We start from the raw sequence: 27,730 nt of genomic DNA, 5'->3' as shown, positions 1-27,730 counted from the left end.
GAGACTGTGGCTCTCCCACACCAGGAGACTGTGGCTCTCCCACACCAGGAGACTGTGGCTCTCCCACACCAGGAGACTGTGGCTCTCCCACACCAGGAGACTGTGGCTCTCCCACACCAGGAGACTGTGGCTCTCCCACACCAGGAGGCTATCTCTCTCCCACACAAGGAGACTGTGGCTCTCCCACACCAGGAGGCTATCTCTCTCCCACACAAGGAGACTGTGGCTCTCCCACACCAGGAGACTGTGGCTCTCCCACACCAGGAGGCTATCTCTCTCCCACACAAGGAGACTGTGGCTCTCCCACACCAGGAGACTGTGGCTCTCCCACACCAGGAGACTGTGGCTCTCCCACACCAGGAGACTGTGGCTCTCCCACACCAGGAGGCTATCTCTCTCCCACACAAGGAGACTGTGGCTCTCCCACACCAGGAGACTGTGGCTCTCCCACACCAGGAGACTGTGGCTCTCCCACACCAGGAGACTGTGGCTCTCCCACACCAGGAGACTGTGGCTCTCCCACACCAGGAGACTGTGGCTCTCCCACACCAGGAGACTGTGGCTCTCCCACACCAGGAGGCTATCTCTCTCCCACACAAGGAGACTGTGGCTCTCCCACACCAGGAGACTGTGGCTCTCCCACACCAGGAGACTGTGGCTCTCCCACACCAGGAGACTGTGGCTCTCCCACACCAGGAGACTGTGGCTCTCCCACACCAGGAGACTGTGGCTCTCCCACACCAGGAGACTGTGGCTCTCCCACACCAGGAGACTGTGGCTCTCCCACACCAGGAGACTGTGGCTCTCCCACACCAGGAGACTGTGGCTCTCCCACACCAGGAGGCTATCTCTCTCCCACACAAGGAGACTGTGGCTCTCCCACACCAGGAGGCTATCTCTCTCCCACACAAGGAGACTGTGGCTCTCCCACACCAGGAGACTGTGGCTCTCCCACACCAGGAGACTGTGGCTCTCCCACACCAGGAGGCTATCTCTCTCCCACACAAGGAGACTGTGGCTCTCCCACACCAGGAGACTGTGGCTCTCCCACACCAGGAGACTGTGGCTCTCCCACACCAGGAGACTGTGGCTCTCCCACACCAGGAGACTGTGGCTCTCCCACACCAGGAGACTGTGGCTCTCCCACACCAGGAGGCTATCTCTCTCCCACACAAGGAGACTGTGGCTCTCCCACACCAGGAGACTGTGGCTCTCCCACACCAGGAGACTGTGGCTCTCCCACACCAGGAGACTGTGGCTCTCCCACACCAGGAGACTGTGGCTCTCCCACACCAGGAGACTGTGGCTCTCCCACACCAGGAGACTGTGGCTCTCCCACACCAGGAGACTGTGGCTCTCCCACACCAGGAGACTGTGGCTCTCCCACACCAGGAGACTGTGGCTCTCCCACACCAGGAGACTGTGGCTCTCCCACACCAGGAGACTGTGGCTCTCCCACACCAGGAGGCTATCTCTCTCCCACACAAGGAGACTGTGGCTCTCCCACACCAGGAGACTGTGGCTCTCCCACACCAGGAGACTGTGGCTCTCCCACACCAGGAGACTGTGGCTCTCCCACACCAGGAGGCTATCTCTCTCCCACACAAGGAGACTGTGGCTCTCCCACACCAGGAGACTGTGGCTCTCCCACACCAGGAGGCTATCTCTCTCCCACACAAGGAGACTGTGGCTCTCCCACACCAGGAGACTGTGGCTCTCCCACACCAGGAGACTGTGGCTCTCCCACACCAGGAGACTGTGGCTCTCCCACACCAGGAGGCTATCTCTCTCCCACACAAGGAGACTGTGGCTCTCCCACACCAGGAGGCTATCTCTCTCCCACACAAGGAGACTGTGGCTCTCCCACACCAGGAGGCTATCTCTCTCCCACACAAGGAGACTGTGGCTCTCCCACACCAGGAGACTGTGGCTCTCCCACACCAGGAGACTGTGGCTCTCCCACACCAGGAGACTGTGGCTCTCCCACACCAGGAGACTGTGGCTCTCCCACACCAGGAGGCTATCTCTCTCCCACACAAGGAGACTGTGGCTCTCCCACACCAGGAGACTGTGGCTCTCCCACACCAGGAGACTGTGGCTCTCCCACACCAGGAGGCTATCTCTCTCCCACACAAGGAGACTGTGGCTCTCCCACACCAGGAGACTGTGGCTCTCCCACACCAGGAGGCTATCTCTCTCCCACACAAGGAGACTGTGGCTCTCCCACACCAGGAGGCTATCTCTCTCCCACACAAGGAGACTGTGGCTCTCCCACACCAGGAGGCTATCTCTCTCCCACACAAGGAGACTGTGGCTCTCCCACACCAGGAGACTGTGGCTCTCCCACACCAGGAGACTGTGGCTCTCCCACACCAGGAGGCTATCTCTCTCCCACACAAGGAGACTGTGGCTCTCCCACACCAGGAGACTGTGGCTCTCCCACACCAGGAGACTGTGGCTCTCCCACACCAGGAGACTGTGGCTCTCCCACACCAGGAGACTGTGGCTCTCCCACACCAGGAGACTGTGGCTCTCCCACACCAGGAGACTGTGGCTCTCCCACACCAGGAGACTGTGGCTCTCCCACACCAGGAGACTGTGGCTCTCCCACACCAGGAGACTGTGGCTCTCCCACACCAGGAGACTGTGGCTCTCCCACACCAGGAGACTGTGGCTCTCCCACACCAGGAGGCTATCTCTCTCCCACACAAGGAGACTGTGGCTCTCCCACACCAGGAGACTGTGGCTCTCCCACACCAGGAGACTGTGGCTCTCCCACACCAGGAGACTGTGGCTCTCCCACACCAGGAGACTGTGGCTCTCCCACACCAGGAGACTGTGGCTCTCCCACACCAGGAGACTGTGGCTCTCCCACACCAGGAGACTGTGGCTCTCCCACACCAGGAGACTGTGGCTCTCCCACACCAGGAGACTGTGGCTCTCCCACACCAGGAGGCTATCTCTCTCCCACACAAGGAGACTGTGGCTCTCCCACACCAGGAGACTGTGGCTCTCCCACACCAGGAGGCTATCTCTCTCCCACACAAGGAGACTGTGGCTCTCCCACACCAGGAGACTGTGGCTCTCCCACACCAGGAGCTATCTCTCTCTCTCTCTCTCTTCCTAACCTAGAGTTGAATCTAAACCTTTTCGACATGACTTAAATACTTTGTTTATCCCGTCTCTTCAACCATCCTGCGTGCTGTCGTGTTGTTGCGTCCTTCTCTACTATTCTACAGGTATTGCTTCGGCCACCGCCCTTCATGTCCGCGAGCCCCAGCCACTCAAATCTGGACCTGGAGCAGGCGGCTGTCTTCTGCTTCCTCTCGTTTCTGTGTAGCGACTAGCCACACGATGATGAACCTTTGTTTCCTCCTTCCCTCGAACGGTAAAGTTGTGGAATTTTCTCCCCTCTCTCGTCTTTCTCCCTCTCAACCCTTTCACCTTTACAACTCAAGCCTCCAAACACCAGGGGAGCAGAAATTAATTTTCACCTTCTTTTTCCAAACCTCTTCATGTTTTCTTTCATCCAAGATGGCCACGATTGGGCATGTTTCTGCCCGTGCCACACATCAGCCATTGTACGAAAAAGTTTTTAAAAAAATAGCATCTTGTTTGTTCTAGAGGCATTGTGATCTTCTGCATCCAGTACGCTGGGGAAAAAAATGTTCTACAAGCGTTCTGTGATATTCATAACACTAGGGAGGTTCACCTGTTCAGCCAAGAGACATAACACTGTTCTCTAACGCAACCAATACGCTGATAACTCTCTACATACATCTAGTTCTATCTGTGTCCATCTTGTGTCGACCTGGCTGGTGTGTTACACGTACGCGCCCTGTCAGTAGAAGCGGTGGCTGACAGAATAGTCAGGAGGCGAAGCTGTGGACACCGAATAAAACCTGACCCATTACCAAAACCTCAGCTCGGCCCGCAGGGGTGAGTGAGTGAGGGTGAGGGAGCGCTCAGAGGAAGGGTGAAAAGGAAGGGATGTACCGAGGGGGGTGAAGGGAGGCGCTGGGGAGAGGCAGAGGGGTCCCCTGACGATGAAGTTACGCCCCATAGAGAAGGGAGAAAATAACCCTGGCCGGCCGATCCACCCTGCCTTAGTGGAAGCCATGTGACGGGGAGGAGGAACAGGGGAGGAAGGCGTGAGGGAGAGTACGTGATGATAAAGAGGGAGAAGATATGGAAGTATAGAGAAGGAGTGTCGAAAGAGGGATGGAATATAATGACAACCACAAGGTAGAGGGGAAGACTAGGGAGAGGGAGTTTTTTTCTGCTGCTGGAGGTGGTGTGTTGGAGGTCTGATTGGCTGCTGGAGATGGTGTGTTGGAGGTCTGATCGGTTGCTGGAGGCCATGTGTTGGGGTCTGAATGACTGCTGGAGATGGTGTGTTGGAGGTTTGATCGGTTGCTGGAGGCGGAGTGATGGGGGGTGTCTGACTGGCTTCTGGAGGCGGTGGGTTGGAGGTGAGGTAGGAGAGCCACAGGGCTGGGGTGAGGCAGGCTGCTCCTCCCCTCCACTAGACAAGACTCTCGGCCTCTCACACCGACCCTGCCTCCTCCCACGGCGTCCCTCCTGCCTCTCCTACAGACTAGAACTCTCCTCTCCAGCCCCCACACCCCACCCCAAAAGGGGCCTCAGGCCTTTAGCAATTGTCTTTTCAAAACTCTGTCCCACATTCCCGCAGCCTCCAAACTCCTCACTACACCACCATCACATTCCCTCCTCTCCTACAAACCCTCACGCACCTCTCCAAGCTACTGCTCCCATACCCTCCCGCACAGCAGTAGGTCTCCAAGCCACCCCTGCTCGTCCTTTCCCCCTCTTCCAAACATCTCCTTTACCGCCAGTGGGGTGGCAGGGGTGACAGAGGCTGGGTGACAGACAGAGCGACAGGAAAAGGGTGACAGGGGCAGGATGACAGGGGCGGGGTGAGAGGCAGGGTGACAGGGGCAGGGTGACAGAGACACGGTGACAGAGGTAGGGTGAGAGATGTAGAGCGAGTAAAGCAGGGTGACTGGCAGGGTAGGCTTACCTGAACAAAGTCCCCCCCCTCCCCCCACATCAAGAGTTCCCCGCTCCTCTCACCTGCACACATCATTAACCAAGACACACACACACACACACACACACACACACACACACACACACACACACACACACACTCCCGGCCCTCTATAACCCCCTTCCCCCGCACGCTACAGACGGTCCCTTCCTCAATTAAACAAGACATTCTCTCTCTCTCTCTCTCTCTCTCTCTCTCTCTCTCTCTCTCTCTCTCTCTATGTATGTATGTATGTACATAAAGATAGACAGACATAGATAGATAGACAGATAGACAGATAGATAAGTGGTATATACGTGAGTTTCTGCCCAGATCATCAGGGAAGCAGTTCTCGTGTGTGGCCGAGTTGCCCTAGGCGACAGAGAGGGAGTCTCCCTCTCTCCCCAGCTACACAAGATCTCATCAGCCAGGCGGGGGGAAAATATCCCTCACACACACACACACACACACACACACACACACACACACACACACACACACACACACATACACCAGCCATTTTACTAAGCAGGGAAAGTTCCCTAAGCTAAACGAAGACTCCCACACCTCCGGCTGTGGACAGAGTTTTCTATCCCCTCCTCCCTCACTGTGAGGCAGGAAAATTCCCCTCCGCTGCACCCTGGGCTCCTTTCGAGACGGGGCTATACAACTTCAGCTATAGACGTAGTTGCCCTACAGCATCCAGAGCTTCCCTGAGCTATACAACGAGGTTCTCGACCCATCACGGAGGAGTCGCCTCCACCTCCTCCTCCGCCCCGCCAGCTATAGAGGGACAACAAGACCTTAGAAACACACGATTATGGACCGTTGTATACCTGTAGGGTTACATACGCCATATATATATATATATATATATATATATATATATATATATATATATATATATATATATATATATACACAACCACGAGGAAAACGAAACACGACATGTTCCCAAGTGCACTTTCGTGTAATGATCACATCCTCAGGGGGAGATACAAGAATGAGACAGAAAACGTAGAACAATCAGTTGGTATACAAGGAAGAGGCGTAGGTAAGACGCCATTTGGTAAACAAATGTTGTCGGATAGCGTCTTAGCTACGTCTCTTGTATATCAACTGACTGTTCTACGTCTTCTTTCTCATTCTTGTACCTCCCCCTGACGATGTGATTATTGCATGAAAATGCGCTTGGGAACATAGCGTTTCATTTTCCGTGTGGTCATCAGCATATACTAGATCACGCGCACCACTGTGACCTCTTGCAATATATATATATATATATATATATATATATATAAGTCTGGGAGGTGGGACAACCAACAGGTGTAAAGGAAATTAGAGCAAGAAGATCCCAGAAGCCATATATCGTGTGAGGGAGGGAGGGGTCAGGGTGATGCCCAGGGGGTGTGTTAAAACACCGACCTCCCCCTGACGCGCTACCAGGGATACGTCAGAGCTCTCTCTCTCTCTCTCTCTCTCTCTCTCTCTCTCTCTCTCTCTCTCTCTCTCTACTCTCTCTCTCTCTCTCTCTCTACTCTCTCTACTCTCTCTCTCTCTCTACTCTCTCTCTCTCTCTCTCTCTCTCTCTCTCTCTCTCTCTCTCTCTCTACTCTCTCTCTCCCCTGACGCTCGACGTACACCGTCATCTCCAAACTTACGGAAATTGGCGGAAATTCAACACCGCCAGGGCACTGTAAGGTACACCAGGCCACAGGATATAGAAGGGCCACAGAGGACACAGAAGGGCCACAGAGGACACGTCAGGACACAGAAGGGCCACAGAGGACACGTCAGAACACAGAAGGGCCACAGAGGACACGTCAGGACACAGAAGGGCCACAGAGGACACATCAGGACACAGAAGGGCCACAGAGGACACGTCAGGACACAGAAGGGCCACAGAAGACAAGTCAGGACACAGAAGGGCCACAGAGGACACGTCAGGACACAGAAGGGCCACAGAGGACACATCAGGACACAGAAGGGCCACAGAGGACACGTCAGGACACAGAAGGGCCACAGAGGACACGTCAGGACACAGAGGAAAGACACTGGAAAAATCAAACATTCTTAATTTCACGTTTTTTATTTCACTTTCATTTTACGATTTGACCAAAACCTCTGACGTCATCCTATAAGATCTCCTCGAAGGCCAGGCCATCCTGTTAAACGTCCTACGTTCCTGGCCAAGAATCCTACACTGTGCTCATGAATCGTATCGTCGTGCTCAAGGATCGTACCATCGTGCTCAAGGGTCGTACCGTCGTGCTCAAGGGTCGTATCGTCGTGCTCAAGGGTCGTACCATCGTGCTCAAGGGTCGTACCGTCGTGCTCAAGGATTGTACCGTCGTGCTCAAGGGTCGTACCGTCGTGCTCAAGGATCGCACCATCGTGCTCAAGGGTCGTCCCGTCGTGCTCAAGGATCGTACCGTCGTGCTCAAGGGTCGTACCGTCGTGCTCAAGGGTCGTACCGTCGTGCTCAAGGGTCGTACCGTCATGCTCAAGGATTGTACCGTCGTGCTCAAGGATCGTACGGTCGTGCTCAATGGATTCCGGTGACGCATGACGTCATGATCTGGAAGATTACCTCCCAACATCTGGGCTTCGCTGAGAGAACCCCTACGTCCGGGCTAAGTGGACATCAGACTCCCAGCTTCGTGTGAGGTGACAATTAAAGTCTGAAGTCCAGGTTAAGCACTGACGGGGGAGTTCCCGTGCCAGCGACCCTACGACGACCTCTGAGAATTCTAAGACAGTGCCTGGCCAGACTCAGAGGGCCACGACCTGAGAGGGACATGGAAACGAGACGCAGATAAATGGAGTCGGACAGAGTGTCTTCTAGAAGGTAACGTGGAATGATATACTCGAAAGTACGTGCGTTGCCGTGCTCGGGTGAGGCGTGGTATGCGTCCACAGCAGAGGAGTGAGGACGACCCAGGACGACTGCTGTGTGTGTGTGTGTGTGTGGGTGTGTGTGTGTATGGAACAGGACCCAGCTGGGAACCCGGATGATCGGATGCGAAATACGATCCGAACGACACGGTAGAATACGTAAGGCGCCGGCAAGCATATATGTGTGTGTGTGTGTGAAAAATGGCCCACTCCGAGGGCGTGGAGAGAGAGAGAGAGAGAGAGAGAGAGAGAGAGAGAGAGAGAGAGAGAGAGAGAGAGAGAGAGAGAGAGAGAGAGAGAGACCCCCTTATGATCAGGCGAGGAAAAGCGAGACCCGGGTGAGCTAGGGCGGCAGATGGAAGGTGGAGAGGGACGACCACCACGTCTGTTGGAAATTCTAGATTTCAAGATAAGAAACACATGGCTACGCACGTCCCCACGACGCTGGAGGAACTCTACGTGGTCCCCCAGGACGTGGCGCAAGCACCAGTGAGGGGACAGGGCGTGGGATATTGGTGAGGGGGAAAGAACAAGTCGTGATGGTGAAGGGGGAAGAGCGGTAAACAATGGTGAGGAGACGTGAGGGACATGATGGTGACGACACACTACAGGTCCTGATGGTGATGCCATACAGCGGGGAGGCCGACACACTGGTGGTACAGGAGGAACATGAAGATACAGAGCAGGATACAGCTGTAAGATTACGTCAGATTGAATGAAAGGGAAGACGGGGTCTGGGGATAAGGAAGGTAGGCGATGTGTAAGGACATGCGATGATAGTGTGAGGAGTGTGGAAAGGGCGTCACACTGAGGTAACCGAACATGTAAGGTAAACATATGATAAGATAAAGGTTTGGTTGTGAGGTAAGGTAAGATAAAGATAAGATCGTAAGATCTGAAAAGAAAAATTGAGAAGTGTGGGTAAGGCAGAGAGGCAGAGAGACGAATGCCTTACGAAAGCAAAGACACAGACACGAAGGACCAGAGGCAAAGAATGGTACTACAACGGAGGAGAGGAACTCGCTGTGGGTACACAGAGTAGACACAGAGGCGAGGGGACAAAGCAGACATTAGGAAGAGGAAAGACAGATGGACACAGGTGATACGAGAGAAGGTCAGGATACAGCAGGAGACAGAGGCGAGGACATGGAGACTGACAGATGGAAAGCGCTGTACAGAGAAGAGAGGAGACAGACCAGGAAACACAGGGACACAGAACATGACAGCGAAAGGAGAACACTCTATGGCACAGATGAGAAAGAAACGAACACTGCACAGAGGAAGTGACACAGAAAGAACTTACTTTACTGACGAAGGTGTTCGAGGTCTTCTGCTTCCCCTTACAGCTCCGTCTCACAGCCAACTGTCGTGTATAACTCCTCTGCTCAATCGGGCTGTTTGAGGCCGCAACTCGAAGGCTTGCGTGACTTCTACACCCCGGCTTGTCCAGCTTGACCAACCCCTTTATGACATTACCCAGTGCACAAAATCAAAGTGATCCTTAGTGGTTTCAGGATGACAATCTATCTCGACTATAGCTACTGAACCTTTTGATTTCAGTAGTAATGGCATTGGAGAAGGAACTGTATCAGAGGGACTGCCTGGCCCTCTTTACCATCTTCATCACAACTAAGTATTCTCACGTTCTTTCCTTCGTCTCCCATTTTTCTTCTCATTGTACCCCAACTCTCACGAAGTGTAGAAGACAAGCCTCCTCTGTGACCCAGCACCGTACGCTGATAAGAATCTCCATTCTCTTGTTGACAAAGAGAGGGAGGACTCCCCCACACCAGCAGCATTTGGCTCCACCCATGTGTTCCACCGTACCACAGGATCCACCTCTTTCCCCGTTCCCTTAGTCATATTCAAGGATGTGGTAATTTATTCTTCCCCTCCCTGTGAGACACCAGTTAGCCACCATTAATCAAACCTCTTCTACAAACGACCTATCGGTCTAACGGTGTTTCCACTGGACCTTTTAGCATCTATAACTGAATCTATGTCATCACTTCCGCTTCCCGGAAGAGACAGGTGCCTCATGGAACAACACACGACAGCTGTACACTCTCCCGGACATCTGCTTCCAAATTTTCCTCAACACCAACGATCCTCCGTCGCTTCGTCCTCCCCTCAAGTTCTTTGACCCCCTCACTTCCTCCTGCTACTAGGCTATGCTATATTGCTCATGCTCCTACCCTCAGTTCCTCTATATCAAGAGCTTTAACAACAAATGACTGAACTCCTCCTGCAATGGTAGCAATATGGCCTACATCATGTGTGTGCGTGTTGGTAATGAACTGGAACTATTATAAACATTGCTTCAACCTGCGTTCTCGATCCTCAAGAACATTACTCTGGTCACAGTGCCTCCGACACGACACCATCCTCCCACTCCCTTATAATACCCTTACTGGCGGTTCTGGCGCGCTCACTGCACCATCTGTCGAACAGTTTTTCGACTCTGCCATGACTATTACATCTTAACAACCGCTTGTATGCTGAACGCAAAACTGGGATAACTGATTGGGATGTTAAGAGACATCCATCTTACTTCCTTCATGTCCATGGCTTGGTGGCTCATTCTGAATCCATACAGAGCAGCAGCAACGCATATCTCGCTGGGAAACACTCCATTCTACGTGACTCTCATCCACACTTATGTTCTCCTGGTAACTTTAGTAAATATACAATTCATGTCGAACACTTAGTCATACGAGGAAAGTGTACTAACAGATCCCTCATCTTGCCACAGGGACAGATCTCTCTCTGGTCATTAGCCAAGAAGATCTCTTAACATTTATCAGTTCCATCTTTGGTCTTCTTTCTCGTCTCGACAACACTATGTTGTATCCTCAGACGATAAAGCCACTTTCTTCCACTTTTCCTTTGCCTTTCATTTTGCTCCGAATGACAGCAATATTACTTCCAAATGGTTTCACTCTCACTCTCTCGTTATTTTATCCACATTCTTCTATTGCAAAGGTGCAAAGTGCAATCCTTAGTTTCGAGACGTTTGAGAACTCGGCGTTGAAAGGTTTCCCCTCTGCGTGGCCCTAGGGAGTGACCACTTGATGTTGTATCAGGGCTTGCTCGTCAATTCCTTACCTAACCTCAAAATCATTTTTCCTTCTTTCTCTCGAGCACATAAAGGATCTATCCTGCCTTGTTTGAAGATCGTTCTAACTCTTCTCTCTTCCTATAGTTTGACTTCCATCATTTCACATTCCGAATGTCTTAATTCTCACTTCCTTAAAAACACATAAATCGCATACTTTTCTTTCTCATGACCAACATGACTTGCGTATGGCAACATCTTCATTGCTAAATGACTGATGTCTGGTATGGCTGTGTCTGGATCGCTGGGGAAATCTTGTGTCATCGCTCATGATATTCAAAACTTCTGAAAGAGTCTGCCATAAGTAGTTGATACTCTCCCTCCTTCCCTCACTCTATAGACACGAAGATCCTTCAGTGTCTGTTGTATTTATCTGAACCTCTTTGTATCAAAAGACCTTTCACTCCTCTGCAGTTGACTCAACGCTGAGCTCTTCCACTTCCTTGACACACAGACCTTCTCCACCAAGCATCCGACTTCCTTCTTTCATTTTTCTTCTAACCTGATTACAATCCTGGACGCTTCCCTCACACGGGAAGACGTAACCAGGTCAAATCTACAACTTTCGAGAACCAATTTCCTCACATCTATTTATTTCAAAATCCTCCTGACTGTCACATTCTTTTAAAAGATATTCTTAGGTTCAAACCCTCGACTTCATCAATATATATAGTTCTTGAAAAGTCTATGACTCTAGAGCCAATTTAGCCTAAAAGATGGAGGGAAAGAAAGTTCTTTTCGGATCCCAATTTCCTCTTCGGAGAAACTAGACAGATGATGGATCCGTCCGTATGGAAACTCCTCTCACGTGCGACCTCCACTTTATTTCTTGAACTTCGTTCTCGAGAGAGTTTAGACAAAAGCTGTTTACCTTATCATCTTAAACATTTTCAACCCGAAACCCTTTGTACTCCCGCGGTCTTCCTTCCCTCTCTCCTTATTCAGCTCGAGTGACCTAGGTGCTTGCCTGTCCCCCTCAACTGGCCACGTCACACAGTAACAGAAGTCAGTACGACTAACAGATACTGTGTTCAGTTCTGACAACTCCAGATCTAACCTTCCCGCCAAACCAGTCGGCAGGGGTCTGTAACGCCTCAATGCCTATACCATGTGATTAACAGCAGGTAACTCTTTTCCATCTCATCAGGCCCGACCTTGATGGAGACACTAATGCCTAAGATCGATGTCTTTTTGAAAGATTTAGATACATAAACAAACACTAAAATGTTTCCCCACACGAATGTTAGAACACATATCGCTAGGGTACATTTTACAACATGAAACATATATCATTTATCCGTCATGTTGCAAAACGAAACACATATCATTTATACATCATTTTGCAACACGAAATACATATCATTTATACGTCTATATATCTACACATACCTTGTGATGGCGGGAGAGGAAGACACGACAGGATACCAACCTGCAAAAAGAGAAGACCATTAGCTCGATGACCTGACACGTCCCCGGGATATATGATGATGACCCATGCTGTCCAGGTCACTGACATGCTAAATGCCTGGAACTACACCCAGTGCCTCACACTTCACACTAGCTCGATAATCATCCAGTGATGGTTCTCCAAAGAACTCATCCCAGTTTCCAGGTCTTTCCCAGATGCTGATGGTCCCCCCCAAGTCACGCCAGTCCTTCCAGTTCACTTCCCTGGAAAGGAATCGGGGCGACAGATGCTGCTGGACGGACCAGCAACGCTTGAGGGGAAAATTGGATCAACTCTGATGGGTTTTCTGCTCCAGTCTTCGCAGTCTTCATTATGGATAATTCTCTGCTGGCTTTTCCACGGTACAGGACCTGTAGATGGCATTCAGGCTTCGTCTCTATCCCCTCAGCTCGTTCTGCGAGTCTTCGGTCTATGGAAAGGGATGACCCCAGTTCGTACAGACCCTCCCATTTGGTGGATGCGGCCGAGTCAGGTACGCTCAGAGGGCGCCTCCCTGACTTACTTCTATGTTGTCAGAGGCCTCCACGTGACGTTCCTTAGATCCAGAAGATAAATCAACCCCGATCATCGATAATCTATCTCAAAACGTGCCCAAGTCCCTCCTGTTTATCAGTGAAACGATTAAATATTTGCAGGTCTTGCACTAATCTTTGCAGCATTTCTCAATTGTACACAAAGGCTCGAGTTTCATATATACATATATGTATAAGCAATTTAAACGTATATGATTGGAGATTTTCCAATCTACTCTCTTGCCTAACTCTTGTGATTCACTCTATGCCTGAAATGATTCGTCTTTTGTACATTTTCTCGCTGAACATTTTCTCTCTTTTCCCCCAGGTTTAAAATGTGATACACCAGCAGGTGCATGACAATATCCCAAGCGACACTGACGCATGGGTAATCCCTCAACACATTTACAAGTTCCTCCGTTTCAGCTTTCGTCTCGACTCGAAGTCATTCCAGGTAAAGTTGACACTGAGAAGGGACGTGTTTCCTTCCCCAGAGAAAATGGGATAACGTCTACTTTTCGTCCACTAACAAGTCCTTATGGTCTTCTTATGGTCTTTAGCCAAAAGCATCTTAGACCTTATGGTCTTCTTATGGTCTTTAGCCAAAAGCATTTGAGAGAGATTCTTTTTGTACTACCTTTCCTTCGCTATGTCGTTCTAACGACACTATAGCTGTCTCTCTCTCACAGACAAAGTAACTTATGGGATCTATATTATTCTTCTCCACCGACCAGTAGAGAAAGTGTCTGAGGACACCATTTCCAGTCCCTCCAACCTGCCAGTTCCTCAACCCTCAGGCAATGTCTTCAGTCCCAAAACCTTCCATCTGATGGTACTTCCATCTGGTCTGTTCATTCACATCTGCGAGTTCCTTCATTTCTATCACTTCCTGGAACGCTGTTAGGCTCTCCTATCCATGCGAGCTCAATACACTAGCCAGTCTCTCCTCTCTTAATCTCTTCCATGCTGCTGGGAATTCCAGATTACAGTTGACACCTCCACTTCTGGTGGATATTCCAGACTTCAGCTGACACCGCCACTTCTAATCGTATCCATATTTCAGGAAACAGATCTCCACTCACTTCAACTAGCGCCTTCCACTTCACCTAGCATCTTCCACTTCAATTAACACTTTCCACTTCAGCTACTTCCTTCAGTCTTCGTGCTTCAGCACCCCCCCCCCCCCTCCCTGTCACACAGTCCTCTTCCTCCTCTCTCTTGCTCCCTCCGTCCCAGCCATCTCCTCATCCCGCTCTCACTTCCGGTGGCCATACTGTTCCCTCCCTCTCCATCACCAAGTCAATCTCTCTCTCCCTCCCTCCACACCACCATCGCTCTCCAACAATAGGCTAATTACCCTCACCATCCCATCATTCTCCATCATCGAGATAATCTCCCTCACCATCCCATCATACTCCATCACCAGGTTAATCTCCCTAACCCATCTAATCCTTCTCCCTCACCATGTCAATCTCCCTCACCAGGTCAACCTCCCTCACTTCCAATATGCCGCAATCACCAGCATCATCGGGTCTGTACAGCGTCTCTTGCTACACTTGGGTCTGTGTCGCACCCCGTCTATTTCTGTATCGCCAGAGCCGATGGCTCTCATCCTCCCACTGGCTGTGAACCTGCACTCTCACCCTCCCACTGGCTGTGAACCTGCACTCTCACCCTCCCACTGGCTGTGAACCTGCACTCTCACCCTCCCACTGGCTGTGGACCTGTACTCTCACCCTCCCACTGGCTGTGAACCTGTACTCTCACCCTCCCACTGGCTGTGAACCTGCACTCTCACCCTCCCACTTGCCACTGGTAGTTCTGACGAGACTGACTCCTTTGTCTCTTCTTGTCTTAACTTCCGTCGCCATTACCACCCCACTCTGCGTCCTCTCTCCCAGCTAACATAAGCTCCTCCTCCTCCCCCTCACCAAGGAAAGCTTAACTTTATAACACCTATTACAACTTTATAACTCTATAACACCTATTAACATCTTCCCAAGATCTCACACACCTCCTCTCTCACATCCCCCCTGTCTAGCCTCCACCTCCAGTGACGTGCTCCCTCCGTGTCAACCCACAGAAGTACTTCCTTCGCCAACAAAACCGTCCCACACTTCACCGCCATCAGACTTACTTCATCCACACAGGGTTAACGGCTCAATAGGGGTTATAATAACCTCCATCCCACAGTGATCCTGCGCCTGCTATCCCACTGACCCTCTCCCATCTTGACAGCAACGTTGTAGTGAGCTCCTCGCCAGCCACTCTTTAGCGGATGTCGCCGAAGTGACCATGGCAATCTCGTCCATCGGAGGCGCTGACTGCACATAAACCAAGCTTTTCCACTGGGTTGTCGTGTATGAGACGATGCTCAGTTTGGGGAGGGGGGGGGATGTGTTCATCAACGCCTTCGCTAAAGGAGGAACGCTGTACCCGACCTACAGCGGGTACAGGAGAGTTACAGGAGGGAACACAACACAAGAGATGCGTCAGAGATCGGGTGCGAAACTTGTATTTCCAGACGAACAAAGAGTCTTGTCCAATCAGCGAAGAGGACAGGCTGGGTTCTGAGAACTTTCAAAACAAGTGAAGATCAACCAATCACCACTTGAGTCAAAGTCCCTCATCTCATTTTCTAAATGGGACCCACTTGTCTCCTCTTAACCATTAAAACCAGAACACGTCCAGTGGTTCTCTACCTCCCGCACCAGTTCAGCAACACACCCGAACCAAAAGCAAGAGTAAATACGTCAAGAACTGCAAAGCTCTTACTCAGTGGAACGGACGTACACACGCGAAAACCACATCACATACACCTGGGAAATCCCAGAAGACCTGCTCCTTGACATGAAGAAATAATTCCTTGCTATAACGACAAACTATAATAATAACAATAATAATAATAATAATAATAATAATAATAATAATAATAATAATAATAATAACAATAATGATAAAGATAATAATAATAATAATAATAATAATAATAATAATAATAATAATAATAATAATAATAACAACAATAATAATAATAATAATTATAATAATAATAATAGTAATAATAACAATAATGATAATGATGATAATAACAATAACAAGAATAATAATGATAATAATAATAATAATAATAATAATAATAATAATGATAATAATGATAATAATAATAATAATATCAATGATAATAATAATAATAATAATACGAACATCACAGGGAAATCTGAGAATATTCAGCATATAACTCATTATCCACAAAATGTTCTTCTTAGATTCCTGATTTGGGAGAAGCTGTATACAGTGAATTAGACCAGGCCAGGAGCAGTGTGCAGACCCCACTACACACACACACGTAACTCCCTCAGCTGAGCGAGCGTCGCAGGTGTACACAGGTGATGGAGTGTTGGGGGGAAATGTTTCTCGTTCTCAGCACTGCTGTCTGGGGAACCATTCCAGCGGTCTACATCTGTTGCATGATCCTTTACCCTCACACTAGCTGGGTCTCTCGAGAAAGGTGGCTGTTTCCTCGTGTGTGTGTGTGTGTGTGTGTGTGTGTGTGTGTGTGTGTGTGTGACATCACCACATGACGCTGACATCATCCAGGGCAGAGCACATGACGGGCAGCCACATGATCATGTGGAGGTCTGTAGTGAACTGGTGGAGGTCAGGGGTGATGACGGAGGGCAGAGGTGTTGTCAGTGGTGGTGGTGTTGGCAGGGGTGGGAGTGGTGTCAGGGGTGGTGGGAGGAGAGGAGACCCTCCAGCAGCAGGGGAAGGAAGCTATGGGGTGTTGTCAGTGGTGGTGTTGGCAGGGGTGGTAGTGGTGTCAGGGGTGGAGGGAGGAGAGGAGACCCTCCAGCAGCAGGGGAAGGAAGCTATGGGGTGTTGTCAGTGGTGTTGGCAGGGGTGGTAGTGGTGTCAGGGGTGGTGGGAGGAGAGGAGACCCTCCAGCAGCAGGGGAAGGAAGCTATGGGGTGTTGTCAGTGGTGTTGGCAGGGGTGGTAGTGGTGTCAGGGGTGGTGGGAGGAGAGGAGACCCTCCAGCAGCAGGGGAAGGAAGCTATGGGGTGTTGTCAGTGGTGTTGGCAGGGGTGGTAGTGGTGTCAGGGGTGGAGGGAGGAGAGGAGACCCTCCAGCAGCAGGGGAAGGAAGCTATGGGGTGTTGTCAGTGGTGTTGGCAGGGGTGGTAGTGGTGTCAGGGGTGGAGGGAGGAGAGGAGACCCTCCAGCAGCAGGGGAAGGAAGCTATGGGGTGTTGTCAGTGGTGTTGGCAGGGGTGGTAGTGGTGTCAGGGGTGGAGGGAGGAGAGGAGACCCTCCAGCAGCAGGGGAAGGAAGCTATGGGGTGTTGTCAGTGGTGTTGGCAGGGGTGGTAGTGGTGTCAGGGGTGGTGGGAGGAGAGGAGACCCTCCAGCAGCAGGGGAAGGAAGCTATGGAGGCGGGATGAGGGGCACCAGGGAGGGAGGGTGTGGGGGGAAGCCAAGTGAGAGCGATGTGAGAGTGTGACGGGAGGGAGCGGATGTTGGGGGGAGAGGGAGAGAGGGAGGGAGGGAGGGAGTGAGGGAGGGAGAGGAAGGATAATACTCTCCTGCTGGAGGAACCAGACCCGCCAGGTCCACACTACAGGACCCGCCAGGTCCACACTACAGGACCCGCCAGGTCCACACTACAAGACCCGCCAGGTCCACACTACAGGACCCGCCAGGTCCACACTACAAGACCCGCCAGGTCCACACTCCCACACTACAGGACCCGCCAGGTCCACACTCCCACACTACAGGACCCGCCAGGTCCACACTCCCACACTACAAGACCCGCCAGGTCCACACTCCCACACTACAGGACCCGCCAGGTCCACACTCCCACACTACAGGACCCGCCAGGTCCACACTCCCACACTACAGGACCCGCCAGGTCCACACTACAAGACCCGCCAGGTCCACACTCCTACACTACAGGACCCGCCAGGTCCACACTCCCACACTACAGGACCCGCCAGGTCCACACTCCCACACTACAGGACCCGCCAGGTCCACACTCCCACACTACAGGACCCGCCAGGTCCACACTCCCACACTACATGACCCGCCAGGTCCACACTCCCACACTACAAGAACCGCCAGGTCCACACTCCCACACTACAGGACCCGCCAGGTCCACACTCCCACACTACAGGACCCGCCAGGTCCACACTCCCACACTACAGGACCCGCCAGGTCCACACTCCCACACTACATGACCCGCCAGGTCCACACTCCCACACTACAGGACCCGCCAGGTCCACACTCCCACACTACAGGACCCGCCAGGTCCACACTCCACACTACAGGACCCGCCAGGTCCACACATCCACACTACAGGACCCGCCAGGTCCACACTCCCACACTACAGGACCCGCCAGGTCCACACTCCCACACTACAAGACCCGCCAGGTCCACACTCCCACACTACAGGACCCGCCAGGTCCACACTCCCACACTACAGGACCCGCCAGGTCCACACTCCCACACTACAGGACCCGCCAGGTCCACACTCCCACACTACAGGACCCGCCAGGTACACACTCCCACACTACAGGACCCGCCAGGTCCACACTCCCACACTACAGGACCCGCCAGGTCCACACTCCCACACTACAGGACCCGCCAGGTCCACACACCCACACTACAGGACCCGCCAGGTCCACACACCCACACTACAGGACCCGCCAGGTCCACACTCCCACACTACAAGACCCGCCAGGTCCACACTCCCACACTACAGGACCCGCCAGGTCCACACCGCCAACGTGGAGCCCAAGGGGGCGGGGGTGGGGGGGGGACCACCTACACTGCAAGCTCCAACAGTAGCTGGCGGTGGAGATGAGGGAGATGAGTAAGTGTGGGAGATGAGTGAGTGAGGGAGATGAGGGAGGACACAAGACAAGTGTAGGCCAGGAGTGTGTCCTGAGGCTGTACCGTTACCATGACAACAGCAGCGTCAACCCCCCCCCATCCCCCCACACTCCCCCAACACAGTCCCTCCCACGCCGGAACCCCCAGATAACCTTTCACCAGCTCCCGCTATATCAGTTCCCACGGGGGTCAGGGGTGATGTACGTGGGAGGGGGATGGTATACGGGGGCTGTGAGCCAGGGGAGGGGTATCTGGGGCGGAGGAGTGGGAGTGAGGGGGGGCTTGGAAGGCAGCTTGGAGGTTAGAGTGAGCGGATGAAACATATATGACGCCCTCCTGGATGCTTATGACTCCAAGCCAGGGTTGTAAGGAGCTCCAGACTCCAAGCCACGGCTGTAGGATGATAAGGACTCACGCCAGGGATGTAGAGAGCTCTGGAGTCCAAGCCAGGGTTGTAGAGAGCTCCGGACTCCAAGCTAGAGTTGTAGGGAGCTTCTGACTCCAAGCCACGGTTGTGGGAAGCTCCGGACTCCAAGCCATGGTTGTAGAGATTCCAAGCCATGGCTGTAGGGTACTCTAGACCTCAAGCCATGGTTGTAGGGTACTCTAGACCTCAAGCCAGGGTTGTAGGGAGTTCCAGACTCCAAGTCAGGGTTGTAGGGAGTTCCAGACTCCAAGACCCGTTACAGGTCAGATGGTACTAAAAGGTGAAGGTTATTATGGTGTTGGCAAGACTCAGTCCAGCGGGTTTACATGAGAGACGACAGTTATGAGGGAAGGAGACAACAAGGTGAAACATAGAGAGAATTATGCAACAGGAAAAAGAAAAGACAAGGGAAAGTATTTACGAATTTTTGAGAAAGTGAAAACAAAAAAATTGTCTTCAAAATGTACCAAGTCATAGTTATTGGGAAAGATATTGAGTAGATAAAGAGTTCCAAAGCTTCGACGTGTAGGGTTAAGAAGCAGGTATCAAAACGGCCTACCCTTGAGTGGCTGATAGCCACGCAATAACCATGTGATGCAGAACTCGCACTTACCACCTCACATAACCAGAAGCGGTACAGATGGCGACTATAAGACGGTACACTGTGGGAGGAGACACAGTGGTACACGCTTTGGGGGTGGTAATAAGAGTGAGATGAAGCGGTAGAGCCGCGAGAGAAAGAGAGAGGGGGGACCCGGCCACACCTGGAGCAGGAAGTCAGCTTCATAATGTTCAGTGTGATATACACAGTGGGAGGGAGTCTAGTGATATACACAGTGGGAGGGAGCATAGTGATATACACAGTGGGAGGGCGTATACCTGGTGCGGGACGGTGAATCTACACACTGAGGAGGAATTACGTTGTAGCAAGATGGAAGACACTGTAGAGAGGATACACAAGGTAGGGTATAGTTATACAGCAGAAGGGTGTATACATGGTAGGGTAAAGTGACACATTAAGGTACGGTACACATGGTAGGGTAAAGTGACACATTAAGGTAAGGGTACACATGGTGGGGTAAAGTGACACATTAAGGTAACGGTACACATGGTAGGGTAAAGTCACACATTAAGGTAAGGGTACACATGGTAGGGTAAAATGACACATTAAGCTAGCGCTATACATGGTAGGGTAAAGTCACACATTAAGGTAACGCTACACATGGTGCTGATGAAGGCAGAGGACGTACTGGAAAGCCAGAGTAATCATCCTGGAAAACTAGGCGCAAAGAACAGTGAAAACCTGAGACACACGATGCATGATCCCTTCCAGAGCACTCGTCTTCCCCCGGCCTGGAACACGGTTTATCTCCCATTTCCATCATTCCAGGCCCGTGAAACGCCCGATCCAGGAAACGTCCAGAGAACACTACCTAACCCAGGAGTCTCAGCCAGTGAGAAGGTGAGGAAACGCTGGATATTCTCGCCCTCAACCGAGATGAAGCTCAGACAATAAACACATTAGGAGGTTTGGATCCGGATCTGCAGCCGAGAACTCCTAACTGGAGCGGAACTGGAGGACGACAGACGGTAAAATGGTGGAAGAAAATGGACGTTTATGGAAGGGGAGGTTGGAGAAACGGGAGGCTAATGGCCTGAATGCTGAAGAGTGTGGATATATGATTTGTAAAAGACAAGCGAGTATGAGTGACGCCACAAGCACGAAGGAAACTAGGTTGTGTTGTCTACAGCCACGGCCCTCAAGCTTGTTCACGGCAGATTCAGCAAAGAGCCATCGAGCTGCGGCTTCCACCAACAGCTTGGTCGACCCACGACCCAACCCAGCATGCCTGGGCCCAGCCCGGGCTGTGAGGGTTAGAAGACTCTTGAGTACCACATCAGGTATGTGGAGACCAAGCAGGATATTCCCACAACAGAAATACATCCAGGTTCTTCAGTGTTTATCTGACGATCTACAGTAACTGCAGTGGATGTCAGTTACCATTACCTCCTTGAACACGACGATGCGATCCTCGAGCGCGATAGAACGACCCTCAAGTACGACGACAAGACCCTTGAGCACGACGGTGCGACCCTTAAGCACGACGTTCGACCCTTGAGCACGACGGTACGACCCTTGAGCACGACGGTACGACCCTTGAACACGACGGTACGACCCTTGAACACGACGGTTCGACCCTTGAGCACGACGGTACGACCCTTGAGCACGACGGTACGGCCCTTGAGCACGACGGTACGACCCTTGAGCACGACGACACGACTCGAGCACTACGACACGACCCTTTGGTCAAATGACATGACCTTTCATCTAACCCCTCTAAGTGTCAGGTCAAAGGGCAGACTGCCATACCAACACGTTGTAAAGGGTCGTTTCAGAGTCGTCAGTGTGGGTGTTCAACACCGACGTCAGTCATACCCAGTCATCAAATGTCATACATGATGGATACTGGAGCAATACAGAGCGAGAAGAGGTCATCCACACTGCAATATGGAGGTACACAGGGGGTGAAGGGCCTACACACGGTGTAGGTTGGAAGTATACATAGTAGTATGACGCATACTTGGTACAGTATGACGCATCCATGGTACAGAATGACGCAGATCAGGGAGTGGGGAGCTAAGAATGTGGGGAGGGAGGAGCGGGCAGGATAGGTGGCCATATCAGAGGCTGAGGACATCAAGAACATCACACAAGATGTCTGGCAGTGCCCCGTCATGCCCAGGTACTGCGGACGTGCATGGGTACAGCTGGTGTGCACGGGTTCAGCTGGTGTATGGGTACAGCTGGTGTGCACGGGTACAGCTGGTGTATGGGTACAGCTGGTATGTATGGGTACAGCTTGTGTGCAAGGGTACAGCTGGTATGCACGGGTACTGCTGGTATGTATGGGTACAGCTGGTGTGTATGGGTACAGCTGGTGTGTATGGGTACAGCTGGTGTGCAGGGGGTACAGCTGGTGTGTATGGCTACAGTTAGTGTGTATGGGTACAGGTGGCGTGTATGGCTACAGCTGGTGTGCACGAGACACCTGGTGCACACTGGAATAACCAATGTGCACATGGACAGCTGGGGTGCACAGAGGCGGATGATGTGGTTGTGAATCTGGTCTTGTGGATACTAGCCAACACGGATACAGATACCGCCATCTGGTGGCACAGATCCTGGCGTCTGAGGGTAAAGATACTGTTATCTGAGAGGGTAAAGATATTACAGCCTTGAGGATACAGATACGTCAAAGTGTAACACAATCGTACACGCCTCGAGATCTTAAGACAACAGAAACGTGGAGTGTGTACACAGGAAGTGTTCATGGCTGTGCGTTCCAAAGAGGTTGTGAACAAAGGGAGAGTGTACAGGGAGAGGGTACGTGTCTGTGTGCAATCGAGTGTACATGGTTCTACTAACAGATAGCACACGGGTGTACATGACAGTATAACTCATATATTGGAGTGTGTACAAACGGGAGGCTGTTCCAGGGGATATATTGTAAACTCGAGGATGGTTGTGAGAAAAATGTAAAATAAATTAGGACGTTATTACTGGCTGAGGAGACTATACAGCTACTGAGAGGGAGTGTGTAGTGGAGAGACGGTTGTGTACAGTGGACCTTGTAGGAACAGAGGTAATATGAGGAATACTTGGTACAAGAGACAGAAATAAACGTGTAAGAGTTAGCATAAGATGGGTGTTGTACATGGGTGTTCAGATGGGTAGATAGTGTACGTGGGGAAGACGAGGTGGTTAATGTACAGAAGATGGGGGTACAGAAGGTGGATGGGTGTACAGAATAGTAATACAGTGTGATAGTGTACATGGGAAAGACAAGGTCGGTATTGTACAAGGGGATGGGTGTACAGAATGGTAGATAGCGTACATGGGGAGACGTGGTTGTACTTTACAAGGGGATGAGTGTACAGCAGGTCAGATGGAGTACATGAGGAGAACAAGGTAGGTATTGCACAAAGAGATGGATGTACAGAAGAAATGATACTGTACATGGGGAAAACAAGGTGGTAGTCAACAAGACGATGGGTGTACAGCAGGTTACATCATGTACATGTGGAGGAACGAAGCCTCCACACCGGGGCGGTACACCTGGCTCTGGTGTTCTGGAGGAATACCTTCCTAAATAAGAGCGTGGGATTACACATGATACACAGGACAGTTACTACATGCAGCCGGCAGCGAGGTGGCTACTCAGACATACGCTTGGGAGTTAGAGCTAAGAGCTACGATATAAATGGCACCTTGACCAAAAATAATACGACGATTCCCTTCCACACGAGTGTAACTACCTTCCACACGAGTGTAATTCCCTTCCATACGAGTGTAATTACCTTCCACACGAGTGTAGAGTGTAATTCCCTTCCACACGAGTGTAATTCCCTTCCACACGAGTGTAATCATCTTCCACACGAGTGTAATTCCCTTCCACACGAATGTAATTACCTTCCACACGAGTGTAATTCCCTTCCACACGAGTGTAATTCCCTTCCACACGAGTGTAATTCCCTTCCACACGAGTGTAATTCCCTTCCACACGAGTGTAATCATCTTCCACACGAGTGTAATTCCCTTCCACACGAGTGTAATTCCCTTCCACACGAGTGTAATTACCTTCCACATGAGTGTAGTTACCTTCCACACGAGTGTAATTCCCTTCCACACGAGTGTAATTACCTTCCACACGAGTGTAGTTACCTTCCACACGAGTGTAATTCCCTTCCACACGAGTGTAATTACCATTCCTCACAGGACGCTGCAATATTGCCCAGGGAGGAGTAATCATGATCAAGACAATACAACTGAGTCCATGGGTACGATGGCTCGATCTCTGACCTGACCATTATGAGCCAGGTCAGAGTTCAGACCATGGTATCCTAGGGTTGGCCTGTAGTGCACACGGGGTGATAAGCATATTACATGTAATCATTACACCACAGCCAGCAAGGTGTTTAAAAATATATATATTCCAAATTACTTAGATGCGTTGGAATCGCCTACACTCCGTCCAGTAGCTGAACAGGGGATAGGAATATATCATGATTAAGAAATGGGGGTACACAAGTGGTTCTGGTCCCATCACTACGACCAAAAACCATTCCTTGTTTGTACAACAGACAGACAGGAAATAATCAATAAAATACCATCAGTAAAGTACAAACGTGCAATTAAAATCAACATGGAGAAAACTGTTCACATATGTAGCCCACAGCCCGTTATATCAATCTTTAGTATCAAATACACAAATGATGCGTAACGATATGAAAAGATGTTTTTAAAACTCTCTGGACAGACAAGAGCCAACACCAAGTGTACCTGGTTGGGCAGGTTGGGGAGAGTGCAGGCCGCAGCCTCAAACAGCCTGACTGATCTCGAGGAACATCTGGGCACCTGGACGAACTGCATCTCGTCTTCAACGTACAGTACCCGTAAAGTAAGTGGACCGGCTCCCGTTGAGAGCCGTTTAAACAGTTTTCTATTCATAAGTTCAGTGCTTATCTTTTTTAAGCTTAATCGTCCTTTTGTATCAAGGGAGGATCGTCTCCCTCCAAAGCTTAGGGTGAACTGAACTTACATGGTCGATCCTTTGATCAATCAGGCTCTTTGAGTCCGCGGCCCGCAGGCCTACGTACCCTGAACAACAGAGCTGGTCAAGTACACCTGGTAGGTACCTGTTCTGAGCTTCTGTGTTGGCTAGGCTGCTTAGCTAAGACATAAATGATACCAACACAGCCTAGACTCAAGATCGATACGGGGTAAGCGGTTCCCAAGTGTACAGGACAGTGTGTACAGGATAATGCGTACATCCTGTGGATGAGAGCTTTCATTGGTGGGGACACTTCCAAGAAGGGTGCAGTAGCGCCTAGCGCGGTTGGCGCAGTTCGATACATGAGCCCACGGCCAGTCATCAGCCTGACCCATTTCCCGCAGAAAGGCATCGCAATGACACATCAAACGCCTCCAATATACATATATTAAGACAATCTGTAATATCGTAGATAAGATTCGAGTGAATAAGAACATGAAACAGTCCTAGACTGTTAAGCAACGAGAACACAAGAGATGGATAATCAGAGGAAACTATGATTAACTTGGTTTATAAAGACGGTCAACGAACCACAAGGCGTCGAAGCCTCAAAAAGACGGAAAACTGGCACATGTTAAAGGAAACCTTAAGTCTTACAAGAGCAAACTTTGGCAGGTTTTGACTGATAACTTCCCAGTTTGACTACACCTCATTATGGCTGACCCGCTCAATCTTCTAGCGAAGGTAGTATCCTAATTTCTTGTCCTGATGTTTGTAGATAAAGCGAAAATTGTGGGCAAAAGCACAAAGGGTAACGTTCCCTGACTTCGAACACCGTTCAGAGAAACGGCTTCATTTTTCCGAGAGGACATACAACCAGTTCGGTGATGCAATACGCAGCAGTGTCCTTACAAACAGGATTTATCTGTTGGCCAGAGAGTGGGAGGTAATTATTACCCGGTGCTGTTGTCCTGGACACCTGAAACCTGGGCAGGAGCAAAAGGCTTTCACACAGTAAGTGAACCTAATCCCTTTAATCGATAATCCTTGAGCATCTGAAACCCTTTGAAACAATAATCAGAACATATATCAAATTTAAGACGAGTATGGATGATCCTTCGTCATAACCTCAATTCACACTATGAAGCAACACAACACGTCAATCGTACCTGAAACTGATAAGAAAATAAATACAGAGGATAACAGTACAATAGTCGTACCTTGGAGGTGAGAAGATACAGGTGGTCCGAAACGTTGATTTGGTCCACTAGAGCTGGGCCTTGTGGTGGGAGGGGTGGAAGCGGCTGCTACGGCGGCTGCCAATGGCTCTGCTCCGCCTATTGTCTTTTCATGACACTTCAGAATCCACAAGACAAGTTCAGAATATCTTTGTGCTTTAAGTTTTCTACAAGATTTCTAGTCTCAATCACGTATTACACTATGTTTCATAGGTTTTTTTTATAAGTTTTATGACTGGAAATTGGAAAACATTATTAGATTCCTACCAATAGTGCTACATAATAACTATACTAACACAAGAGAAATGAGACATGCTTCACAGAAATACAGCAACACGAATTCTACATCACCCAGAGTCGGTCTACGTAACTACAGCAATCATACTATGAGGTCAGTTCATTGTGGAAACTGTACGAGTGTCTGGCGAGCTCTGGAAGTGAGCGAAGGACGACAGTACACCGGACTGGAGCTTCCAGCAGCCCAGGACAGGTAGACATCCAGCCCTTGTGCACACACTGCCTCACATGACAGATTCCTCCACAGACACAGACACACACACATTCACACACACACACACACACACTTTGGACTAGGGAAATCAATGGACGACTTGAACATTCCGATACTCAGGCAAGATTACAGCAGGTGTGCGCTGTACTTCCATACGTCACCTGTCACGCAAGCAATTTCAGTGAAGTTCTATTGATCAACAGTTGCGTTTCGCACCTTCGTTCTGCGCCAGAGACGTATTTCAGCGTCGTTTCGGAACGCAAACTACACTAAAATTACGAACTGTTTGACATTATCTTGGACCTCAGGATATCAATTTCATGGCAAACTTCACAAAGTATACTAACAATCCTCGCTTAGCAACTTGACTACTCGAGTTTATCACATGTTCAGGTGTGGAGAGAGCGCACGGACCTGCCCCTGTCTGCCGCCCGGCGATGACTGAACCCGGCATGTGATGGTCGGCGTGGCGTGGCTAAGCAGGGTGTCAAGTAACGATTTTTCCTGCTACTTCCCAGGACGGGTTTTGAGCTAACCATGCTGGGATTTAACTATCCTCTGTTTGCAATGAGGATGGTTCTTGAATAACAAGAGACACCAGTGTAAATAATCGATGAAAATCCAGTTGGACAAGAGCGGGCGGAGGGGGGAAGAACCCACCGCGTCGACGCGTTAGGCTCTGCGCACTACTCGCCAGCATAACATTGCCAGCAAACGCGGCTTCAAGCAGCGTCCCAGGTCCAGCGTCAGTCCTGGATCCTGGGGACCCCTGCAGCCCTCGCTCGCCTGCCACACCACAACACGTCCCCTTCAATCCCCAACCCTGCTTCGCCCCCTCCCCCCTGCCGCTTCCTTCGCGACCCATCTATACCTTTGCCAGCTTCTCTACACCCCAACCAGCTGAAGCCCTGAAGCCTTCATGCCATGCACTCGGTGCTCAGCTTCCCTTCTCTAATATTGTTCTCTACGCCGTGCATCCCTTAGTATGTCCCCCACACCTGGTGTCATCTCCTCAACACCTGACCTAGATCGCCTCTTCTACACCTCCTCCTCCACACCTGGCCTCCTGTGCCA

The 27,730-nt window shown here is 50.8% G+C and overlaps 1 protein-coding gene across 12 annotated transcripts in view; it reads right to left on the bottom strand.

Moving 5' to 3' along the window:
- Positions 1-27,109, bottom strand: part of LOC139761978 (protein turtle homolog B-like) — a 514,207-nt gene extending 487,098 nt beyond the window's left edge. For all 12 annotated transcript variants that reach the window (XM_071686726.1, XM_071686724.1, XM_071686729.1 and 9 more), the window contains exons 1-2: positions 27,004-27,109; positions 26,128-26,380 (exon numbers count right to left, since the gene is read on the bottom strand). The gene's annotated coding sequence lies outside the window, so the exon portion shown is untranslated. The remainder of the gene's footprint in view (positions 1-26,127; positions 26,381-27,003) is intronic.
- Positions 27,110-27,730: the final 621 nt, after the last annotated feature.

This window comes from Panulirus ornatus, chromosome 42, assembly GCF_036320965.1.
Source record: "Panulirus ornatus isolate Po-2019 chromosome 42, ASM3632096v1, whole genome shotgun sequence".
Taxonomy (NCBI): domain Eukaryota; kingdom Metazoa; phylum Arthropoda; class Malacostraca; order Decapoda; family Palinuridae; genus Panulirus; species Panulirus ornatus.
This window is presented reverse-complemented; position numbering and strand designations above follow the sequence as displayed.